Consider the following 14453-nt stretch of genomic DNA (forward strand, 5'->3'; position numbering starts at 1 on the left):
TTATTCCTAGCTGGGTGTTTGGGTAATGCCATCCCATTCTGGAGGGGAAGATTTTAACCTTCTAGATTCAAACTTTGTCAGTTGGACTCGCGGCCAAAACCCAGACGTCTGATTTATTTATGAGGAGCAATGAAGCCTTGCAGCCTTGTTAACCTCTCCTTCCTTTAGCTGCCTGCAATCCAAGTGAGTCATCTGGGTTCTCTCTACTGTCATTGGAAAGGGATGCACATTTACTGTGGTGAGTCATCCCACAGATCTTACACGTATCTGCAGGCACCTACCTCTTTTCTTTGATTATGGACAAAATTTGATAGATGCGGCTTCTCAATTTTGATTGCCTAAAGCAAATCTTCCAATCGGAAAGGCCAAGAAGTGCTAGGACATAGTGCACACTGTAAATTTACATGAAAATACTTAAAGGAATTAACATATTTTTCTTCATTTGTGATAAATTGCCTTTAATTGTTGCCATTTGAAACATTCAAAACAGCTCAGATTGCAGCAAACATTTCTTGAAGCAAGATTATTGTGAACTGATACTTTATTGAGTTTGTCCAAAGTGCAACACAGATGACTCACATTTATTCCAGAGGTAAGTTGGATCATTAGCCTCCACCTCAACACTTATAGAAAGATTTTTATAACAGTTTTTACATGCAAAGACTCAAGAAATTACACCTCTAGCAATTCTAACACAGAAAAAATTTTCTGACTGCCTTTTGCAAAGGGTGAATATTGCCCTCAATTTAAACAAAGAAAGCTCTGTACACCTTTTAGACCCAGACACTTTTATCTTTTTAATATGCTACTGATGAAGCAGAGAGGAACATGGAGTCCCAAGGTAAGAAAGCATAAATGCATGTTTTACTGAATGAAAACCTAAACCCTGCATGAAATATTCACATACTTAACACCTGTACCATGCTTCACACATTCACAAATGTATTTATCCCACCCAGAGCCAAAGGGACCATGTGAAGGATAGCTGACTAAAAAATGCGATTTGAGACCATGTTTTGCAGTGTTGTGTATTTTGTGCAGTTTGAATTTCCAAAAAAACCAGTAAATCTTTGCAAAGATATGCCATTCTTCCACACTGACCACCTCACACCCAGCAAACATATTAAAGGCAGATTTCTACCAAGTGCAAAGATGTAGAAGATTTATAAAATGAGAAAGTTCCACAGCCTTCTTCAAAGAAACTGAATGGTCCAACAAATGATTCTTTGGCAGATTAGGATAAAGAAAACTGCACAGCAGAGTGGCTGCAAAATAAATGGCTATAAGTAAACAACAAAGCTCAAATCCCACTGTGTAATTTCTTACCACATGAACAGTTAATAGAAAATATTGGGTCTGCTGAATCGCTGAATTTTATAATTACTATTACAGATTTGACCTCCTTTTCATAGGTTTCCTGCAGACATTAATTATTGAAGCTTTGATATTAAAAAACAACAACAAAAAAGGTTTATTTAATACCCCTGCTTCCCCCCTTGATATTGGCTGAAACACAAAGGACAGGTCTGACAGCCATGCTAACACAAACCCTGCCAAAATTAGGAGGCATGAAGGCACGAGGTGTTATTGATTAAATCATAAGCGGAAAATGGTCAAGCCCAGGCTCTGTCAGACTGTGGAGAGACACAGCCAACAGTCTCCGGTGTGCTCACTCCAGGCCTGTGCAGGAGAGAATTTTTTCTAACCTTGAACTCCACAAGCTGCCCAGGAAGGTCAAGAAATTCTGTCAAAAATGGTGCTGTAGCTGAAGCAGAGACTACATATCAAGCAGCTGCTTCAAGCTGTGGAATGGTGACTACAACCATTTAACCTTTTCTATGCAGAGCTCTAATGGAGAATTTAAAACAAGAACACACAGTCAATATAATTAGATGGAAGAAGTGGGAAATGTATTCCAATATTAAGAACAAGCTACTAATTCTCTGAAAGTTGGCCCAAATTTTTGAAAATATTTTAGGGTTCTAATGGCTAGCTTTTATTCAAATACCAGTATACAGCAGCTGAAGCTTCAGCTGAAAATTTTATGAAAGTGGAAATTATAATTCTGGGTAACACGGTATATTGCACATTTCATCAAAGTTATTTTTTTATGGTTGCAGTTTAAAGTCTTATAATACTAATGGAGAACTGACAAACTCATCGCCAAAGAGGCATAATAACAGCTATTCAAAAAAAAAAAAAGAGAAGAAAATGAAAAAGAAAAATACCCCAACAAAATCCCCCTCAAACCAGTTAGCAACATATAAATCCATTTTTTAATCTTCCATTGAAACAAAAACAGCTTCCAAACACACAGAAAGGGAGGCCTTTAAATTAAATTCACTAGATGAAGGATATGCAAATTACCTGAAGAAGCGGAGCCCTATAATGTTCTGAAAATTCTGCAATAGCCTATTTAATTAGTATTTTAATTTATCAGAATAATTCTTTGCACTTGACAATTTATGCAGTATTCCATATAATTAAGCACGTAGCTACAGTAGAATAATTTTGCCTACTCTCTGTATACCAGTTATTTTAACCTGAAAGAATCTGTGGAAGTCTCTTCTGTGATCTAAATTACAATGGGGACAACTTAATGGCTTTGCTCTATTAGAGAGCATGATGAGGGTGTTACTGAGTGTTTAAGGGTAGGGATTGTCACTGCTCAGTCTTCACTAACCTGAGGGAGGTCTGATGTGTTTTCTGAGGGCAAACATTTATTTCCTTTAGCAAAGTTATCTGTCAGTGGCACAGTCAGGAATTGGAGTGTGTGGGTTTGGCAGGTTTAACCTCAGAGTCCACCAGTTATTAGAAGGAGCAAGTTATGGAGGGCTCTGAGCTGAGCTCCAGCCTCATTAGCACACTTCTGGAAAAAGGTTTTCTATCAAGCAGGCTGCCAAGCACAGCTGCACCCTCCAGCTGGCTCATGGGAGCACACGCTGGCACCAGGGAGGGAAAGGGAACCAGGGTTTCAGCAGGAAGCCTCCCATTTGTCTCCCAGGCTGTTGCGGGATTTACCCACCCCAAAGAAGAACTACCCTTAAATATGAAAAATGTTTTTGGGAAGATGGCATTGCTCACCAGGAAAACTTGATTTTTTGTGTCTGACTTTGCGTGTGTTGTATTTAATTGAATGTAGGAAAAAAAGTACTTAGGGGCATATGATCCCCCCTATTACTTGCCCATTTTATAATGAGCAAATTCATGCTCTAGACTTGCTAACTATATTGACTGGACCTCCAGTCAATAAATTGAGGGCAACTAATTCAGATTTACTGTAGGCTGTCAGATGAGTCCTACAACCACTGCTTTCTTCCCATCAACTTGTTGCAAAGCTCCTTTCAAAGAGCCACATTTAGAAGAATTTCATTTATTTTCCTCTCTGAAAAAAGGAAAGAAAAAAGGAGGACAGAAATTCCAGAGAGATGGTGCTTATTATAGTTTTTAGCTTTTTAACAAGAATCTCTAAGAGAAGCAAATGTTACATTTATTTACATCAAGTTAGGCTTTTCTTTCTCCTCCCCTACAAGGAACCCTTGAATATTTGGAAAGTTCTTCATAGCAGGGTTCAGAGAGTGTGCCTTTGTCTTTGGCAGGGCCACACACTGTGCCACACATATGTACAGCACATCAAAAAAGCATAACATGGAATATTCAAAATGCATCAGCTCAGGACAAGAATGACCAACTCAAGTGGCCAGATAAAGTGAGAAGAAGAGTGCTTGTACTAAATTTTAAATTTTAAAATTTAAAATTTTACAATTAGTGAGGAACAAGTACACAAGCTGCAGGCTCACTCAATAAAACAAAACACAAGGTATATTGTCCTTCAATCTTTACAGAGTGATGGCATGAGATAGCTGCTTCATGTGTAATTTCTATTTAACTGGCAGCCAGGCCTGGAATGGAAATGGTTGCAGAAAAGTCAAAGCCGCATCACTGTGCTAGCAACAGCCTGCTAAATACTATGTCATATTCAATTTTCAAGTCATTTTTCAAGTGATTTTAATTAGATATTGTTTCAATCTCATGTGCATTAATTTAATTTCTGATATCAACATTTCAGCTTTCAATCTGTTCAGATGCAGTACCTTGCTGCCTGGAGTAATTTAAAATATTGTTTGCATCTCCAGCAATTTTGAGAGCACACATCCTTTACAACCTGCTCTAGCCAATAAAACCTGCAGATGGAAATTCAGACCATGCTCACCACTCCCTGTGCACCTTTGCGTTCTCACAGATTTTGGTATGAGGCAGCTAAATCTCCATGCTCACAATCAAGGAATTTTCCACCTCTGTTTGTCTTTAATTCTGTACAAAAAATACACACAGAGGGAAAGGGAAATAGCAACTCTGCATGTTTCCCTAAGTGGGAAATTGGGCCATACTTGAATAACTGTCAAGAGCTGTATATTTTTTAAACTTATCCACTGAAACAATGTCACTTTTCCCATTCTAAACCACGTACCTCTTACACCCCATGCCCAGGTAATATTCAATGACAGAGCAGCAATGATTTTATACAGCAGGACCTCAGATACCTGTGTCTTTGCATAGATTAGGGATGTATTTTAAATACATTCTTTCTGCATGACTACTTGCATTGACTTATTTCCACTTCTTCAATAAATAACTGTTCAATTGTATTTCTTCCTTTAACCTTCCTTTAATATGAGGCACATTGCTATTCTAAAATCTGATATTTAAATTGTAGTAAAGGCGTTTGGGATGTATGCAATGACATTTTTTTATTTCTCTGGAGCTTTTTTTGCTTCATGATGGGATCCATCTCTACAAATTTTGCTGTCTCAACTAAGAAATCTGTCAAATTTCCTGCATTGCCAAGAGAAGTAAATAGATATCACCAGAGGTTTACTTATCCCATCCTGAGATAGGTATAGTTTATTTATGATATATTTATAAATATATGCCTGGAAAAGCTTTCTGATTCAACCAATCCTATTTTTTTTCCACAGGCATTCCCTTGTAAGAAACACATGTACACAAGCTCCAGAATACTTAAGCAGTGAAACATTTCAATAGACAATGCCATGGCTGCAGAGAGAGATTTTCGTGGTGTGGTATGAGGATGATTCTGTTTCTGAAGCATGAACAAACCCAGTTTATATGAATTAGAGCTGTAGGAATGAAAAACCTTTATCTATCCTAAATACTTCTTTTTGGCAAAGCTTCAAGAACCCGTTATCGAAAATATTCTCTTAAACAATATAAGCAGATTGGTGTCCATCAAAAGAAGAGTTTTGAGGAATATCAAAAATAACTATGCTCTGGATATGTATATTTTGTTATATGTTGTATATATGCACATGTGTGTATATGTATGTATATATGTATATAGGTATATATATATTGTTATACATTGTATATGCTTTAGAAACACAAAATATATTTCAATGAATGCTTAACAGTGACAATTTTTAACACTACTGACCATTTTAACAGTGACCATTCAATGCTGCACGATACTTGACAGAGTGCAGTACATGTATGTGTAACAACTTGCTTGCATACTTAAAACACTTATCAATTATTTATAGCAAAAGTTGTACCAATTCAGCCAGTGTTAGCAGAAAATGAAAAAAAAGAAGTGTCATTCCACTTTTCAGATCAAAATTTGTTCACTTAAATATTCCTTGACAAGTTTCAGCTCTGAACAGAAAATTCAGATGAAACAAATTGCAGGATGTTGAGCTGAAACTGGAGCAGAGCAGTTTCAGGTAGACCAAAGTGCTGTGACTACCAGTGCAGTGCTTCTCTGCAGAGGTAGTTCTGGATAATTGCTAACGTGTAGATCAACTATTAATTGTCCTTTTTAAAGCCCCCCTTAGCTTAATGTCAAAGTTCACCATCATTTAAACCAACCTTAACATTTAAAAACCAGAAAGCAAGATTCATGGTCCCAGGTTTGCAAGAAAGACCACCTGGAGCTTTCTTAGCCCTTCCCATGAAGAGCACTTTTGGCCTCCTCACCTTCACTGCACTGTGAAAAGCAACAGTCCATAAGACAAGCTTAAGGCTACATCTTTTTTCCATTTAAACAGACAAGGTTTTGGAATAGCAGTATAAAAGAACAGGTTTTCTGCCTTGTTTTATTTTTAGTCAAGAATTCAACAGATTGCTTTAATTTTCTTGGGCTGAAAATACTATTAAAAAAAAACAAACAAGCAGAGAATAGCAATAACTCAGCTTTTCAAGAGTACCTAATATTCTAGTTTTGTATCTACTTTTCCTTTCTCTTTGAATAGTCTCTTCTTTCATATAACTCATTTTGATCTCTCAGGATATCCATTGCATCTCCTCTTTGTGATTAATTCTTTTTAAATAAGCAGAAAGAACCACTGAAGTAATCCAGAGGTTGATAATTATGGTTGTAGCTTTGTAGAAAATCAGGAAATCCTGTTATCTGGAACTTAACTGACCTTCTGTGGTTTCGTTAGAATACATGATGTGTTACTGGGGAAAAGGAAAGGACTAAAGCATCTCTCCAGAAGTCTACAAGATACTTTTTCTAGACTTTCCATTATTTTTTAACACAAAAGAAACAGCCAGACTCAGGAAAACAAATCCAAGAATAGTTGTTGCACTTTTAAAGAAGCAATCCACTCCTCCCTAGGGTATCCCTGGAAAGTATACTGACCCTCTTTCATATTATAATAATACATAATATTTTAAAATACCATATTAGCATCTAATTATTAAGCCTCATCTTTGTTATGCTCTACTTTTTTTAGCATTCTCCCATTTGCACTGTTTTGAGTCAGCCTGAAACAGTAAGAAATGTATGAATTATTCTTACACTTATTTAAAATCTGTCAAAATCTTTGGATGGACACTGTGGTGTATTTGCACTGGTTTATGAAAAATTTAACAGACACTACCACTAATTCTCAGCATGCCAAATGTTATTTTTAATAAATACACATTCAAGAACTGTCATTTTTTTCCCAGTCATTTCCTCAGTTAATAAAACAGCACCCTGTAGGTTCATTTCTTTAATGATCCAAAACACAACTTTGAGACACATTATTTGTTATTCATCTACGACTACACTTAATGTCATCCTCGTGGCACAAATGTAACAAGACTGAGTCACAAAAAACATTAGCAATATTTCAACTGACTGGCTCACTAAATCATGAATAGCACAGCTAATGCACAAGGTCATTCACTAACAAAATCTATTTGCTGTGCCTCAGAATAAAATGAAAATATTTATTACCGAGGATGTCACTAGTAACAAGAGTCACAATAAAGCTTTCAGAGGAGAGTGAATAGGGACGATGTTAACTTGCCCATTGTATCTCAGAACAGTTTTTCATAATTCTGCTTACATGAAAATTCTGGAGGCTACTGCATTACCTTTAAAAGGAATTCTTGAAAATCAGAAAGAATGGAAGAACCCTTATATTCAGAAATACAGGCCAAATATTTTTTGAAGAATATAAACATTAATAATTTAATGAAAACACATTATTTTTATCCTTGGATGGGTGAAGTGCAAAATGAGGAAGATAAATGTTTGCCTACAGAGATAACTCTGTCCTAAATGCATTTACAGGATTTGAATGTGCCTATGTGTGCAGGTATGCACATTTGATGGGAATGAGGAGAAGGATTTAACAGGAAAGATCTGAGTGTGTGAAGGATGGCTTCTTTGCAGTACTCAAAATATGATGATTATTACAACCTCACCAACAATGCTTTTCATGGTCAGAATCACTGGGCCAAAGGCTCTGTGCAAACATGCTGCTGAAAGGTGGCTCCTATGCAAAAGAGCTTATATCTACCAAATGAGTAAAGACAGTAATTGGTGGCAGAGGGGTAGAGAAAACAAGGAATGGATATCAGACAAGAGAACAGCAGAATGCCAAAGCTGCCTCCATTCACACAACATTCTCTCATTTTTTGGCATGGGAAGTGATGCGTTCAGCTAAGCCTTATAAATCCTTTAAAAGCTGCAGCACTTTCACTGTTTCACTGTTAGGGGGAGAAGAGACTTATTGGCAGGGTTTAAAATAAGGAGAAATGGCAGAAAAGGACACCCTGATCAACTCTCCCAGAAGTGCTGGAAGCAAGGGCAAAGCTTTCCCATTCTGTAAATGGTGATGGAGAGGTCTCTCCTTTGCAGTAGGTTTAACCCAGTGTTCATTGGAATGAGTTTCTGCTGGCATCATCCCTCCCCTAGCAATGCTATGGAAACATTTTTTAGGACATCCCTTCAAAGCATAGAAAAGGCTACCTGGGCTGTGCCACACCCCATGGTGCCAGCTCCATCTGAGCAGGTTATAAATCCGATTATAAACCTCTCCTTGGGAAAAATGCTGTTCTGTGTCCCAGATCTCTGTGTGCTTTGTGTGAGAATCCTACATCCCAAAAGAAGAGCATTTTGTCATGCTGTGTTTTTATAAAGAAATCATAAGCAACTGCAGAAATATTCAAACTAAAGATGGGTGAATTGACAGTGAGAGGCTGTGGACTAATGCTGTGAATCAGGAGTCTGCCCTGCTGATCAAACTGTTCACTGTCCATCAAAATGCCAGCTACACCCTCTTATGAGTAGCCCCTTATCCTTTGTATTTTCAAAATGTGCATCATTAGCAAAAAAATCTGCTATTTAAACTAATTGAGTCTACTTGGTAAATTTTGACTGACGTGGTTTAGAGTGACCACAGGAGCAGCTCCACCAGCAGACACACGACAGCAGTAACCTCTCCCAAGGGTATGATAACCTCTTTCATTGGCACTGATACATTCAAAAGGAGACATTGGCCCACAGCCTTTGTAAGACTGTCAGACTTGTATGGATTATGCAATTTAACACATAGGAATCATTACTGCATACAATTTTCGAGAAATGTAAATGAAATGCCTATCTGCTTTATGCATACATGGGCTACAGGTCACTATTAGAGTGCCAGCAATTTCAAGCAATTTCTGCATGCTATTTTCGGAAAAAAATTAGCACAATAGCATTCTTATGGGGTGAAAATCTATAGGAGAGTTAAAAGCTCAGTGAAACCTTTTCTGACTTCTGTCTGACTGCTGTGTTTGTCAGGCAGACACTGTCGTACTCAAGACAGGCTGTAAAGTACCCCTAAGACTGAATAAAGCCATGCTTTTGCCTCCCTGACACTGTAGCCATAGCACAGGTTTGTTTCCAGGGCTTCCTCTTCATGGAAATACACGGAAACTAGCCTTAAAATAAGTATTTGCTACTGAAAAAGAAAGGTGGCTATTGAAAGAACAGTATAGATAATTACTTCCTCAGGAAATAATTTTGTGAGACAGTTGTTTGCATATTTCCTGATCCTCTTCCTTTTGTAGACTGCTGTATCCATGATTAATTTCTAAAAAAGAGCATGCAGTTGTGAAGGTATTTTAAAATTATTTTATATATCTATTGATATAGATATCTATATACCTATATATCTATATTACACACCAGAGCCCTGTACTTTATAAATACCTTCAATAATCTACACATATACACATAACATGCATGTCTTAACACAAGATGCATATATATATAGCTTATTCCAGACTCTACTCTTCAAAAAGGAATACAGAGCTGTAGCATAAACATAAATTAAGTATGAGGTATACATCTCCACCCATCAAGATTAATGTATATTATTATCCCTTGACCCCTTCTTAATGTTCCATTTTACCACGTTTCTAAAATATTTATACCATACAGGGTGTTAAATTATAGCAATTAAGACCATAGTATGGTTTTATTAATATTTCATCAAGAATGTTTCATAATTTGAATTTCCTTGGTGCCCTTCTATTGCTTTGCTGAACATTGGGAATGAAGGGCATTTCTGTCTTGTTCTTCATCTTTGTAGAACTTTACCAGCATTTTGCTTCATTTAGCCAGATGCAGAGCTTTGCAGCTACTGCGTTTTTACCTGGTGACTGATTCATGTGACAGGTTCAGGTTTGTTATAGCCAGTTCTGTGTCTCCAACAAAATAAACACATCAGTAAACCAGGGATGGTCCAGAGAAGGGCTAATAAGGGAATGGAACATGAATGCAAGGAGAGGCTGAGACACATGGGTTTGTTCAGCTTGAGGAAGAGAAGTCTAAATGGTAATTTAATTGATGCTGCCCACTGCTTGGGCAAGATTATAAAAAAGATGTGGCCAGAATTTTGAAAAGACTCATACCAAAAGGACTTGAGGCAAATTACTACAAAGGAAATTATAGAGAGGCACTTCCACAGAGCCTCATCCTCTCTGAGAAAGAAATAATTCACATACACACACAATGTCTCCAACCATTTGAGATGCAGCCATGATACCCCAAAAGACTCCAGGAACTGACTTCCTTGATACAGAAGTAGGTAGGTGATTTTTCGAGGAAGAGGGATATCAAATTAATGGGTAGAAACTCAACATGGAAAGAAAGGAAAAACTCTCCTAACCACAGGATGAGTCACCCAGACTAAAACAAAAATGTAACATTTTAGAGTGGTGTTTTCCTATGATTCTGAAAGTGTAATTTCAAACACAAAAGTAATTTTGGATTTTGTCCTAAAAAAACCCACAAACCACTATTTTTTCTCCATTCATATGTTTTTTACGAATTTTATACAGTCTAAAATATAACATGGTAGTAATACTAACATAGAGTGATAAAATTGACCTAGAAAAATTCCAAGTGAGAGAATAGAAGACTTAAAATGACAGTTGTAAAATATTCCATTAATTTTAAAATACCGAGAATGTTTTTTACTAAGTACAGACTACAGCATCTTATTTTTGTTTTCTAAATGATTAAAGTTCTTTTCTGTACTGGAATTATGTCACAAAATACTTTAATATATTAATTTTTTCATTCAGTACTCACAGCCTGTTTTGAAACTAATTGAATGTTAAAGTTTTTTGTATTTCTACTGGGGGGGGGGGCGGGAAAAAGAAAAAAAAAAGAAAAAAGAAAAAAAGAAAAAAGCAGAATTAAGTGTATTACAAGAATCAGTTTTGATTGATATGCGGTACAAAAAAATTCCAACCCCATAAAATCTGCTGAACAGACAAAGTTGACAAATTATCAGGAGGAGCAAGTACCTCCAGGGTTATGCTGAAAGGACTTGGTTGTTATGGGAATTCATATAAATGGGGGCCCAAGCAAAAAGAGCAGTTCTCTATATTACATTGTCACATCACAGGAAGGCTTGATGCTCCTTCAGGTAACATTGTGCCAGATATAAAAAACGAGCAATTTCAAGCAATTAGCTGCACCAAAGGTTGAATGAGAAGCTGAATGTCCTGCTGCCTTACAAGTGGGGATAAGAAAGAGACAGGAGGGTTGTTTTCCAGGTGTAGGATGGGTGAGGAGATAAAGGCAAGATAATTTACAGATTGCTCCATCTCTTTTTGATGGCTAACTTAATTATGTGCTCTTTAATTTTGTATCTGGATAATTCCTTGGGTCAAGTTAGAAACGCAAATCCTATAAAAACTCATCTTTAATGGATAAAAACACCGAGGTCCTGTAAATACAGATAAATGGAGGATGGAATTATATGTAAGGTGTATGTGTTTTGTGTGCATGATGTATGGTGCTGCAATAGGACTTGCATATATTTGAATATTCATTAGATCTTCAATATTGTGTGAAATAAAATGCAATAAAGGAAGAAAGAGAAACAGAGATAACAGGGAGAAGATGCATCTCTTTCATTTCCCTAATTTCACAGTGTATAATGATCTACCCATCTATTTTCTTATTTAAAAATATCAACAAGATGTTTGGTATTATAAATTACATTAAATAATAGACATTAATAATGCATTATACTCTTGAATCAATTACAATCTTTAAATTAAATCCAAATATATTAATACTTAAATAATAATTAATATAAAATTAACTTTTAAATATAGCACTGTATTTCTCAGTGGGAATTATATTAGGAGTGTAGAATACTTTAGGACATAAGCCTATCTAAATCAAATTACAGGCACTTCTGACAATTCATTAAAAGGAATTAGAATATACCATCTATTAGATAATTGCAACATATAATTCCATTATTATATTGATCACAGTATGGTATCTACCTCATTCTTTTAAGCTGCCACACTATTACTTGTGCAATTTTACTGTGTACTGTACCACACTTTAAAATTATTTCAACAGCAGTAGTGCTAAAGGAAAACAGCAATTTTATAAAGCCTAATACATCTGAAGGGGAAAGCACTCAGAGTATCTAAATAAGTTTTCTATGCACATTTTGAACTCCACTTGTTCAAAGTGAAGCGTTGCCTTTGGTGTGGAACATGAAGTACTTGGGAGAGAAGAGCAGAGCAGCATCAAAGGAGGCCCCACCATCTGATGCCACAGAATGCATGTATTGATTTCATATTTTGAAAGGCTTCCTTTACCTCGAATACTTTGCAGATCCAATGAAAGTCTGAACAGACCCCAATGAATTTAAATCCTGCTCTAACTAAAATGTAGTATTTGAGAAGGACATACAAGTTATTCTATTATTAGGCTTGTTGTCAGCAGGCATGGTAGTCATTCAGAGACAAATATATTACACACTGGGCTTTTGGACCAGAGAGACTACAAAATCTACAAATATTACTTGTATTTACAATTGTCAGTAGACTGTGAAGAAGCTACTCCAAAGTGTCTTTTATGAGGTAGGCATTTTAACAAGAATTAAGTTAAAATACTTAAATAGCCTATTTTTCTGACCAATTAATATTATACAATGTGTTTTCAGTCTTCAACAAGTCACAAAGCAATTAAAGTGACTTTTGGATTTCACTTTGGCATTATGTCTTTTTCACACTTGAAGCTTTTAATTTTATACACTGTTTAGTTTAATTATTAATTAATATTGATTTTAAAAAGGACCATGATCATTTTTTCACTTGTAGCAGAATCGGGAGATTCTTGTCATGTTCAAAATGCCGATTCCATTTTAAACCTGGGTGCTAGATAATACCACATGTGAAAATGCTCCCAGTAGGGGAGGGAGCATTGCACACACGATAAACAATTTTTTTTTTTGAGTACCAGCAAAAGTGGTTCTAAAGTGAAAGTAAAGAAGTGAAAACAAAATAAGTTGGTAACTGTCTTTTACTTCCAGTTATTAGATTTTGCTTCAAATTTGTTTTAAAATACCTGTTTCTAATGAGCACAATTCTTCCCACTGCTCATGTAATCAGCATCTGACCCACAGTCAAGTTCCCTGGCACAGTCTAGAGCAGATACTTGAAGGAACATAAGATGTTGCTAATAAAAGTTGCAGCTGGTACCCCTCTCACAGAAATTGCTACTCTAGAGCAGAATCTGTGTTTGTGTCTGGGTTGCCAAGGTGGAACGCTGCATCTTGGCATGCTCTGCCCTCCTTGGGCCTGGCAGTGACAAGGGACAGCTGGACACATGCCCCAGTCTGCTGAGCTGCCATGGCAATGACAGCCCTTGGCAAAATGAACAAGTAGGAGCCATACATAACATTTCCCATTTTGCAGCTAAAGCCATCAGAGCATGTCTGCCTCAGTCCTGTAGCTGAAGCCATCCCTGTGCATCCCTGCATCTCAATACAGCCCAATTAATCTCACTTTATTAAGAATTCAACTCTGAAAAAAGCATATTTTCCCTACTGAGCTTGCATTTTTTTCCTGTTTTGCAGTTTTGCTTGAGCATTCATGAACTAGGCACAGTGTCGATTACTTGGCTGATGATACTAAAGGTGTCTGAACATTTTTTTGGTTATAGTCATAGTATAAAACAATCATAGTATAAAATATAAAAATATACATTCATACAAAATTCTTTCACGCGTTTGCAAGTTGTCTCCAACATCTTGATCTTATGGCTTTGCCACACTTAATTTGAAGAACAGTTTCCTGTGCATAACTCTTAGGTCATAACTCAGAAGTTCACCCGGGGCTCAAACTTGGAGTGAGCTTGTAACCACCTCCCAGTTTCACTGCCATGCTCCATACAGGTGCTGTCGAGGGAGAACCACTTGAATCAAGCACGTTGATTTTATAGGGTCACACTTTCATGGGCAGCTGGTTCGATGCCCTCAAAATATCACTGCTGTGCATCAATTTCAGCTAGACATAAAAGTCATATCAAGCTGCTTCTGCTTTGTGATTGAAAAGAGATTGCATAATATAGACACATCCCCTTTATACAGTAATACCTGCATCAGTAAAAGTCTTTGTCTTCCATATAAGACAGGAAAGTTGTGAAAGGGTGAGATAAAAGTGATTTGTGTAAGTCACCAAGGAGCCTGCTGCCAAAACCAGAACCCCTCAATTGTTGGGGGGAACTGATGAAAACTCTGATTTAAGACCCTGGGAAAAATCCCTGTAGTCATGGAGAGCAAAATATTACCCACACTGCCCCCTGAATACTTGTATGTAAATGTTGCTAGAAAGTTCTATAGTTTCTATCTTGT

At 36.7% G+C, this 14453-nt stretch overlaps 1 protein-coding gene across 1 annotated transcript in view; it reads right to left on the reverse strand.

Annotated features, from left to right (window-relative positions):
* Positions 1-14453, reverse strand: part of PTPRN2 (protein tyrosine phosphatase receptor type N2) — a 635317-nt gene that overhangs the window by 237575 nt on the left and 383289 nt on the right. The gene's annotated exons all lie outside the window — the stretch shown is intronic.

The sequence above is a fragment of the Poecile atricapillus genome, chromosome 2, assembly GCF_030490865.1.
Source record: "Poecile atricapillus isolate bPoeAtr1 chromosome 2, bPoeAtr1.hap1, whole genome shotgun sequence".
Lineage (NCBI taxonomy): Eukaryota > Metazoa > Chordata > Aves > Passeriformes > Paridae > Poecile > Poecile atricapillus.